We start from the raw sequence: 11,427 nt of genomic DNA, 5'->3' as shown, positions 1-11,427 counted from the left end.
GAGGTCTGTGGAATTGCTACTCTTTGGGAAACAAATTGCTACGCTCTCTTTATGTATGGCAGACATCATTTCATCTGTTTTCCAGTCTCATATCCACTCTGCAGTGCAAGTGAGGGAGGCCAGGGCCTTCTGCTGCTGCGGACCGAAGCTGAGCTGGCTGCCCTGTCCAACTCTTCAGCTCAGAAGGAAGCCAGGATATTTGTGTTTGCTCATTTCTTTTCCTCAACATGAGCTTGTTGCTTGCTGCAGTGCAACAGGCTATGAATTCAAAATAGGATAGAACAGTGCAGTGGGTTACATTTCAGATGAATGTTCAGTTTTGTCCAGTGGCCCCAGAGGCTTGACAGCCACAAAATAGGGGAAGGGAGCGCATAGGGAAAAACACGTTCCTGTAGACTTTCCAGATTTTCCTGTGCCTAAGAGAGAAATTCTGAGAACAATAATCTTTCTTGAGGCAAATCAGCCCTCTTTTCAAGGTAAATAAAAGGGATGTTTTTTATACTATATGCAAATGCAGCAAGCAACAGTTTCAAAGAGAAAAGGATGTGAGCTTGTTTCTTATTTTCCAAGCCCTAGATTTCTTTTTTATGCTTTGGCGTGCTGTGCACAACAAATAACCTTTGTTTGAATTTGACTTGTAGAGAAGGTGCAATTCCAGCTTTCCTAAGGCTGGTCTTTTGTTCTGGGGGACAAAAAAGGCAAGAGGGTGGGGGAGGGCAAAAAGGGTGAAGGGGAATAAGAGGTACAGATTTCAAGTTATAAAATAAATAAGTCATAGGGATGTAATGTAATATCCTAATAACCTTGTATGTTGACACATAGTTATTGGACTTATTGTGGATAACTTTGTTAGGTATATAATGTTGAATAACTATGTTATATACACAAAACTAATATAATATTGTATATTAACTATATTTTAATTAATAAAATAATCATGAGGCTTTCAAAAAAAAAAAAAAAAGTTTTCCCTTGACTGGTGTCATTTAGTTTTTGCAGTGGTGTCAGTGCCGTCCCCCCTCTAGTGTGAGACTATTTGCCACAAGTCTAAAGGAAAAAGGCACCAGCCAGAAATTTTTGTATCTTGGCTGACATTACGATATGTAACTACTTTTTCTGGCAGTGTTTATGAAGCCGAAGGGTTAAATGACCATCGTCTCAAAGCAGGGTAATATGGAACACGCTCATATAGTTTACTGAGTGCTTTATATGCTCTGATCTCATTTAATCCTCCAACGATCTAATGAAGATGGAAACTATGAGAGAGAATTATTATCCCAAGATCCTGGATCTCTAAGTGCCAGACCTCAGACTCTCACTCAGACCTCTTCGTTCAGTCATTCATTTCTCTTTTTTTTTTTGGTTGTAGGAAGAGCACTTAACATGAGATCTACCCTCTTAACAAATTTTTAAATATGCATTACACTATAGTTGACTCTTGGTACAGTGTTGTACGGCAGATTTCTACCCTTATTCATTTTGCTTGTCATTCATTTCATTATGTTCATTATATTCAATAACTGTTGAGTCTTCTCCTTACCCTGAGATAGTCTGTCTTTTTTAAAAATATTTTTAATTGTATTAAATTTATTGCAGTGACATTGGTTAATAAAGTTATCTAAGTTTCAAGTAGACACTTCTATAATACATCATCTGTATATTGCATTGTGTGCTTGCCGCCCAAAGTCAAGTCTCCTTCCATTACCATATATTAGGTCCCTCTTACCCTATTCAACCGCCTCTCCTCCCCCCTTACCCTCTGGTGACCACCATACTGTTGTCTGTGTCTATGAGTTTTTGTTTGTTTTTGTCTTGTTTGTTGCTTTTAGTTTTATATCCCACATATGGGTGAAGTCACATATGGTTCTTGAGTTTTTTCCATCTGACTTATTTTGCTTAGCATGATATTCTCAAGATCCATACGTATTGTCACAAATGGCAGTATTTGATCTTTTCTTATGGCTGAGTAGTATTCCATTGTATGTATGTACAGATGTATGTGTGTGTGTGTGTGTGTGTGTGTGTGTGTGTGTGTATGTGTACACACACACATCTTCTTTATCCAATCACCTATTGAAGGAGACTTCAGTTCTGCCTTTAGAGAGTCAAACTATGTCAAAATAATATTTTAGCTCCTATACAGCCTAAGACCTTTAGTCCACTTGTTGGGAGTTGCAGATCAGCTGTTTAAATACAGAGCACTCCTATACATACCATCAGGAAATGCCAGTTTATCCTATGGAGTCATTTGGTCCATTTGCAAATTACGAGAGAGAAGGCGAGGCAAGCAGAAAGAAACAAGATGTTTATGAATTCCATACAGGTTGCGAGTGGATTTTGTTTGGATCTATTTTGGCTTTCTCTAGGCTGTCTTTCTATTCCAGTGGGCCAAAAAAGTGCAGAGAAATTCAACATAAAATTAAAAGTGAGTGAAAACGCATGGCTTTTAAGCTTATAAGAACCAGAAAGACATTTTTAAAGTAATAAGATAGAGCTTACATTGGCCTGAAGCCCATTTACTTTCTTTCGCAAAAAGAAAATTGAGAGAGCTTGGGTACAATAAATAAGTTCTTTCTTTAGTCATATGTTGCAATCTTAATATTATAAATACATAGATATTTCTTTGTAGTTTTGATAAATAATTTTTATGATCCCCTCTAAGAAGATCAAATTAAAAATTAATCTTCTGTAGATAAGTAAACGCGGATCGTTTTACAGAAGAAAATCTATCTGATGAAATAACAATAAGATAACACACACACTAATTTAACATGACTGCAATGGTAAACTCTTTTCCTCCCTAGGTAGGAAAACAATGGTGAGCATAAAGTGTCTAGGTCTTTCGTACATTATAAGGGTAATGGGCAAATGGGCAAATGAATAACCACTCTTTTATTAGGACACAGTCAACTTGGACGTTGAACACTGTGTATATGTGTGCCACTTAGAAGGAAAAGGAGACTTGACTTCTGAGAGAATTCATTTCTGATTTTCTGGCAAGTCTTTAATTCAAACATTAAGCCCCACAGCCATACTGTGTATGCTTCAAAAAAAACATACCAAGTAGCGTGTCCAATTTTTAGATTTTACAAAAAATCCACAGTTAACACTGATTCTGTTACGCTTGAAACAAAGTGTAGAAGAAGTTGGAGCAGATCTCTCTGCTGGCAATGAAAGCAATTTCCATTACTTCGTATTTGCTCTCCCCACCTTTACCTGGGAAGAGGAAAGGATGGGGAGAAGGAAATGAAAAGGAAACCAGAATAGGAAACTAAGCCTTCAAGAAATACATGCTTGTTATGAAAAGTTTTGAAAATGGAGAAAAACACAAAGAAAGCACATTGCTAAAAGTTCACCTTCCAAAGGTAACTACAATTTTCTTACGGGGGTTATTTCCCACTAGTCTTTTCATAATGTGTTCTTCATATTTTCTATACACTTTATAATGTCATTTTTATCTTTGTGTTTTTCCACATATGTGACTTTAAAATAATTTGTAGGAAACAAAGAAACAAAATGAAAACAATCCATTGTCCAATCAGAGAAGCACCCACAGTTAACATTTGAGGGTATATCAATTTTTTCATACTATATGTAGACTACTGATGTGCTCCAGGAAATTCTTCTAAGCACTGGCCAACCACTATTGCATTTAAAGTGTACAGCTCTGCAGTAAAGATAAGTATGGTTATTCCCATTTTGAACAAGAAGAAACTGAGGTTCAGAAATATCAGACTTGGAAATAAGTAAGGTCGGTGAGATTGTGAAGACAGTTCTTATCTGTCAGTATCCGTCCATGCTATACTCGTGTATCTTTCAACTCCTTTTTTTTTTTAATCACCTAAATATATATTATTTATTGAAATGGAATTATTTTCATTACTATTTGTAAATTCTCTGTTTTAGTTTAAAAATATACAGTGAACATTTTATGTCATTAAATATTCTTTTACAAATTTACTTTCAATGACTGTACTGTTTCCACTTATTGATATGCCATAATTAGTTTAGCGATTCCATATTGTTGGATATTTTAGTCAGTTCTAATTGTTTGCTCTAATAAGCAATACTAGAAAAGAATCTTTGTAATTAAATCATAATAATTTCACATCTGTAACATATAGAGCTCTAATTCATAGATGTGAAATAGTAACATGGAAGGACATACAAAGTTTGTAGAATTTTGGCTACGTATTGCCAAATCACTTTCCAGTGGTTGTACCAATTTAAATTCAAGTCAGTGATGTGTGCGTATTCCCGGCCCTCCACCCAAATGGAGCATTATCGTTAAAGTTTTCCAGTCGATTTTTGCATTTATTTTTTTATTGGGTTGCATATTTTTATTATATATTTGTGTCCTTTCCTAATACTTCTGTTGGAACATTTGTGGTTGTTAAGAGCTCATTTAATTCTCCAACAATGAAGAATTGAAATGAAGAGGGAAATTATTAGATATAAATAACTATCCCAAGATCCCAGAGCTGTAAGTTGGCAGAACTGAAACTCTAACTCTGACCTTTGCATTCACTCATTTCATTTACTCCAACAAATGAATTTTATTACATTTAACAAATACTGAGTTGAGGATCATCCACTCAGTTTTCACATTTACTATTAAATAGTTCATTCCTTCCCCACCTATTTGAATTTCAAGAAAAATCCTGTAATACACCCTATGTATACATGTGTCTGTTTCTAGACTTCTAATCTGGCCCATCAGCTGCTTTGTCTGTATCTATGCCAGTATATAGGCGACACTTAATATTTGCCAATATCCCTTTCTTTGGGGCATCATCCTCTCCCACCACATGTGGTCAGTCGTGTGCTCTGTCCTCATCTTGCACGTGGGGGACAGGGGCCCTACATGGGCCAGTCAGAGTTCCCTACACCTCTGGTGTTAGAAAATAGTTCAGAAATTGGCATGGGACCCAAGTTGGGCCCCAGGGTTTTCAAGTGGAGCAAATGAAGAAGATTGCCCCTGGCCTTTGTAATCTGGGTGCTGGCAGGAAGGCACATTGGCACCGCTGGTACTCACCTTCCCCACCACATGGAGGAAGCCCATCTGAAGAGGGAGGAGATGAGGGCCACACATAGAGGGGCTCTGAGGGAAAGGAAGAAGCAAGAAATCTCAACAACGTGGAGTTGATTCTGTCTATATTCAGTCACGCTGGTTCTCCTAGTTACGGGGGTGTGGGGTGAGAGGGGGGTCCGTTCTTTTAGGATTATACTGGTTTGGGTTTCTGCTGTAGCAAGTCATACCTAAGTGCTTTATAAATGAGAAGGGGGCCATAATAATTTGAAGCAGTGATAACATCTGGGAAAAAATGATCTCTCTAATGTTAGTCCCCCCCATCTCTCTTAGTCCAAATTTCTTTATCTGTAGAGATCGTAACACTCATTCTACCTGTTTTATAAGATTATTCATAGATGAGGGAATAAATATACATGAAATCTAAAAGCACTATAAAGATGTAAAGTATTATTTTAGTCAGTGACATATTTATCTTTGTTAACTTTGTAGGTCTTATTTGTGTTACGTTTGTAGGTCTTCGTATCTTTATCTGTGCTATAGTCTCCTAATAGGTTCGTTATAGTTTATAAATGTATTTTATAATTAGATTTCTATAAAGTCAGCCTTATTTAGAAGTATTAGAAAAGAGTCTGACTTGTGTTATCTCTTTCTATCGATGTAAAATTCACCCCAAGAAGAAAAATGATCCTTATTTTTTTTCACCATAAGCTGCCCAGTCCAAGAATTATCAATGTAGAAATGTCTCAGCTAAATGGTAATTTCAACTGTCACATCAAACTAGATGGTAACAAAGTGTTAGTGTACTGCAAGGTGTCTAAATGTTCAATGTACTCAAAGATTACCTTCATTCCCAAATTAGCTCTTTATACTGGTCCACAAGTGCCATGGTTCTAAAAGGATAGCACAAATAATTAGAAATGAGTGTTATGTTTTTAATTGCCCACATCTTGGAATAATTAATGTGTATGGGAAGAATTTCTCTGAGCTGATTGAAACATAAGACAGAAAAATTATGTGGTTTCTTTTTTTTTTTTTCATCTGTCATTTCATTTTAATGCCACCAGAAATACTGGTTCTGCTTTATTTTCTTGAAAAAAAAATTTTGCTTGAGTCATAGTATCTTACTGAAGAACACCATGGTATTTTAACATAACAGAAATGTCTGTCTTATTTTTGTTAAGAATTTAGTAAAATCATTGAAGATTTATAGGTAAAAAACATTAGGCACATGTAACCGACACTCTGAATATGGAATGCAATCAAAAAGCATCTTTATTTATGTCTCCCACTATCCCTATAAAATGTATTTCATCCTCCCTGAGGCAAGACAAATGGAAATGGTTGGATCCACACTCTGAAGTACGCAGATAAGAGTTACAAAAGAGTTCCCAGCCTGAAACCTAGATACTGGCTTGGTATGTGTGTTTGTGTGTGTTTTTTTTATTTGTTTGTTTTTGTTTGTATGCTTGCTTGTTTGTTTGAAATATAAGATTATATAGTCTTGTATGTACTCCCTTTGAAACTTTGAAATCATATTCCTGGGGAGAAAATAGGGTTTATATTGTCATGTTTGGTGGAAAAGTAAGAGTTTCTGCTCCTTTTCATTTCCTCTGTGGTTGGTCATTAAGGTGTAATTTATCAATATCTGTGACTAGTCTGCTACCGTGTTTCCCCGAAAATAAGACCAGGTCTTATATTAATTTTTGCTCCAAAAGACACATTAGGGCTTATGTTCAGGGGATGTCATCCTGAAAAATCATTCTGGGGCTTATTTTCCGGTTAGGTCTTATTTTCGGGGAAATATGGTACATTCAGATTGAACAAAACTTTTGTTTGTTTGTTTGTTTTTTTAACAATTGTCTAGCACCATGTTCTCACTTATTTCATCTCAACCTTGACAATTTCATGAGATGAGTATTTTCATTATCGTTTTAAGTTAAGGAAATTGAGATTTACAGAGATTTATCCAAACAACCAGCACTGAGATTACGTTATTTGTTCAAAGTCACACAACTGAAAATAGTCAGGATTTCAACTCAGGTCTTCCAAGTCTATGGTGTTTGCCCTTTTGACTTTCTTCCTTCTAATCCATAAAATTTTGAATAATCGAAAAGATCGTGAAATGAAATATATATATATATATATATATATATATATATATATATATATATATATATATATATCAAACTGGTTATATATTATGCTAAGCGAAAGTATCCAGACACAAAAAAGTACATACTGTATGAATCATGTATATGAAATCCAAACACAAGCAAAACTACTCAATGCAGACAGAAAGCAGACAGTGGTTGACAGTTGTGGGAAAGCATGTGGGACAGTGTAGGAAACTGGGAGGAAAACGAGGGAATTTTCCATGGGGGATGGAAATGCTCTGCATTCTGTGGCATGGATATACACAATTGTTAAAACACATTGCACTGAACACTTAAAATCTATGCATTTAATTGTATGTTATCATATCTCTTTTTTTTAAAGTGTTCAATGAAAGTTTATTATTGTTAATACTATAATTATTACTTGAACACAGATTCTAGGTGAAACTAAGAATCTCTGGAAATTGTGCTTAGTTTTTTTAAAAAAAGAGCATCATGTTTAAAAGACTTAACATGCATTTTTCAGGGAACTCTATTTCCCTGGTAATCTTCAAATTTAATACCAGCAGTTTCTACTTTGGAATAGACAACACAAAATAATACATTAAAAGTCAATAATCTGTTAGAATACAGACTTAGCCATAGCCACTGTTTTAGGTTCAGTGAGAACATTCAGGAAAAATGTGAACTAAGCACAATTTCCAGAGATTCTTAGTTTCACCTATAATCTGTGTTCAAGTAATAATTACAGTATTAACGATAATAAACTTTCATTGAACACTTTCTAAGCACTAGCTATGGAGTTAAATGCTTCACTACCTTTTCCTACTTCATCCACACAGCAACTCAGCGAGATGGATACCACTGTAGTCATCACCCTCTGACAAGTAAGCTCTCCAAGATTTGGAGAAATGAGATGGTACCCCATAGCCAAATGTTGAGTGGAAACTAGACCAAGAAAATCTGACTCTTGGTTCATGTTCTGTATGCTACCTAATATTGCTTTGTAGGACAGAATTAATGAAAAAAAATGAAGGGAATGAACAAGTATTGAATTGTTAGCATTAACTTTTGTTTTTTTCTACTCTTGTATTTTCCAGGTATTTTGGATTAGTTTCTAAGTAATAAAACAAAGTGCATTCTAAAATGACAGCTACTAGAATATGAATTGGGGATTGAACCCAAAAATATTTGGGAAGTAGAAAAGAAATCCACTTTAGACAACGTAAATATTTTATTTTAGTACTGTGGACTAAAACTACTTTTTAATCTCAGAAAACTCAGTATAAACATACCACAAATTTGTTATTTTCTGGCTTGAAAGAACATCCCTACCCATCAAAATTAGAATTGGAGGATTAAGCCATAAGGCTATGATGACCAAGCCTATTTGACCTTTTCCCCTTAGGTCTTTTATTCTATGTTTGAAACCTGATTGGATCTGATTAACAGGTATCATGATAGCATGTTCCCAAAGGAGAAAACTGATAATTCTACAGTAGAAGTCCTTTAGTTTATACTAATAGTTTCAGGTTAAGTATTGTTGGCTACTCCCAACACTTTCCATGCTCACAATTTAGGCAAGGGGGAAAGTCAGTTAAGCACCTTTAGCAGATATCAATTCCAATTACAGTTGCCCTTGACATAATGGTTTTAGTGTTGGTAAAAGGTTATTTTATTTAAGAAAAATTTACAAATTATCAAAATGTTACAAATTTTAAAGCTACATCACAGCAACAAGCTCTGTTGTTATTTTCTTCTTGTCCATTTACTCATCTACCAACTCGTCACTTTCAAGTCAGTCTAATCCATTCAAGTCTTGGTAACCATACACCTAGCACTATAGCAGAAAACACAGAAGTAGCACATACAAATCCAACATTTCCGATTCCCATCTTTCTAGTTATTTTTAGTTCTCATCTAAATTATTCTGTTTTGGCCTTTCTTTGGAATGCCAATGCTCCCTGAGAAAACCACAAAATAGTCTTCAGTTATTTATTCACCTTTGCTTCCTGTATATATCTCTTTGTACCTTCTGGATAATTTGTCCAGGAGTGATTTTCAAGACAGTCTGTGTTATTTTTCTGAGACAACTGTATGTTTGACTATATCTCTATTGTATTTCAACAAAAACTCAGCTGGATGAAAACATTCTAGGTTCAAATTTATTTAGTTTTTCAACATGTTGAAAAATATTAGCCTAGTCTCATCTAATATCAATGCTGAAACGTCTAATATCAATTTGATTTTTGTTCTATTGTCCCAGGAGTCTTTTCTTTGACTTTCATTTTACTATACTATAGAAAGTATGTGTTTTTCTTTTCTATTCTATTGACATTTTCTAAACCCTTTCAATATGTGGTCTTCTTTCTTTAATTATAGGAAATTCTCAATCATTATTCTTCAAATATTTTCTCCCCTCCATTTATTGTATTCTCTTCTTCCTAAGCATCTTATATCCTCCCTCTTTCTTAATATTTCTTTTATATTTTGCTCTTTTTGTTATACTTGATGTCTCCTTAGAGAATTCCATTACTTGTTTTTCCAGCTTACTAACTTATGGCTATATCTGATATTAAATCCATCTACTGAGTTTCTTATTGTAATGATAGTTGGAATTGCCTCTTCCTTATAACCCTGTGTTCCTGCTTCAAATGTCCACTGTCCTCCTGAAGAATATTTCTTCTGTTTACTTTAAACTAATTAATTGTGTAAGTTCTCCAGCTAAATTTTGGTCATTCTTGTATTTCACAGTGAGCTCATACCACTAGAGGGTTGTCACCTTCCTCACGTGGTAATGAGGACCTATTGCAATCTGTTCTCCCACACCCACTGGCCTCTCCACTTGAATGTCACCCAACCCTGGCTCAAGCATTAGGCTGTAACTCAGGTTTTCTTTCTTCAAGTGGTGATCAGGCTGATATGCTTGGGTTAATTTGGGGAGAGAAAAGAACACAATGAAGAGCTCTCCCTTGCTGTGGCTCCCAGTTCTCCTTCAGTCTGGCCCACAATTTCCTCACACACAAACCCACTTTAGATGTTCCTGGGTGGGGGTGGAGGGAGTCTGATAGTCTTTTAAGTTAATTAGGTCCATTTCACTTTCACCCTGGAGCTTTTCCAGATTGAGTTCTTGGAGGCAGCCACTAACCATATTTGCTTGCGATCTTGCAAATTTCACTTTTTGTATAGCATTAGAATGTTACAAATTTTAAAGCTAAAGCACAGTAACCAGCTCATCCTGTTCTTCCCTTTTCCCTCTTCTTTTGTTTGGAGGTCTCCACTATTGTTGTGTGTTTTTGTACCTTTACTTCATACTGTTGAATGAACTAAAAAAATAAGAAGTCTGGAGACTTTGCCAGGAATAAATAATAAAGATTTATTCAAGGGTCTTAAGGTTTGCAAACTATGAACACAGCTAGGCAAAATCCCAAAAGTGTTCCAAAGAAGAAAGAAACGTTAACAGTTCTTATAGTTAAAAAGTACATTCTTGAGAATTATCAATCTTGCATTCTTAGCCCTAGGATTGATTTAGAGAAGTTACTAGTCAGATGTCAGGTAGTCTGGATGATGGATGCCACGAGGTCTGGAAAATGAGTGACAGGAGGTTTGGTCACATCCAGTGGTCTGGATAATGGAGGTCAGGTAGTCTGGATACATGGGTCCTTCAGGGTGTGAGCACAGGGTTACCTGAAGGGCTAGTGTATGTCCAGGTATTGACACACAACAGCCTGATGCCCCCGGCATTGGTGCAGGACAGGAAAGCTCAAAGTTTAAGTTCCTAGGCTAGTTAGAATGAGAATAGAATTGCTTTCTCATGCTTCAACCTTCATAATGTTAATAATTTTAGCAGCTTGGTTAAAGTGACTCCATGTTATATATTCCTTATCTTCACTCTTTCCTCAGTATGAATACTTCAATAAGAATTACTTAGCATTCGGGGTGGCCAGTTAGCTCAGCTGGTTAGAGCGTGGTGCTGATAACACCAAGGTTGTGGTTCGATCCCTGCATAGGTCACTGAGAGCTGCACCCTCCTTAAGAATTACTTAGTATTATTATGTGTTTTTAAAATTTACATGAAGAGTATCATACTGTAAATTACAAAATAAATTTAAAATGTTTTACATATTGGGCTTAATTAAATTCAGCTCCCTCCCAAAAACAAAAGAACTTGAGACATTTTTAAACCAAAGCTACAACACCTAATAAAAGAAAAAGAACAAATTCAGAACTAATGAAAAAGGAAAATGCAGACATGCTTAGGTAAGGTTAGAATAGTTGCTG

The 11,427-nt window shown here is 35.6% G+C and overlaps 1 protein-coding gene across 1 annotated transcript in view; it reads left to right on the top strand.

Moving 5' to 3' along the window:
- The first annotated feature begins 371 nt into the window (after window positions 1-371).
- The window catches only part of LOC109456203 (uncharacterized), a 224,690-nt gene continuing 213,634 nt past the window's right edge, over window positions 372-11,427 (top strand). Inside the window, exon 1 of the mRNA XM_074338218.1 lies at window positions 372-476. The gene's annotated coding sequence lies outside the window, so the exon portion shown is untranslated. The remainder of the gene's footprint in view (window positions 477-11,427) is intronic.

The sequence above is a fragment of the Rhinolophus sinicus genome, linkage group LG07 (genome assembly GCF_036562045.2).
Source record: "Rhinolophus sinicus isolate RSC01 linkage group LG07, ASM3656204v1, whole genome shotgun sequence".
NCBI classification, from domain to species: domain Eukaryota; kingdom Metazoa; phylum Chordata; class Mammalia; order Chiroptera; family Rhinolophidae; genus Rhinolophus; species Rhinolophus sinicus.
The sequence above is the reverse complement of the archived record's forward strand: the minus strand, read 5'-3'. Positions and strand labels throughout refer to the sequence as shown.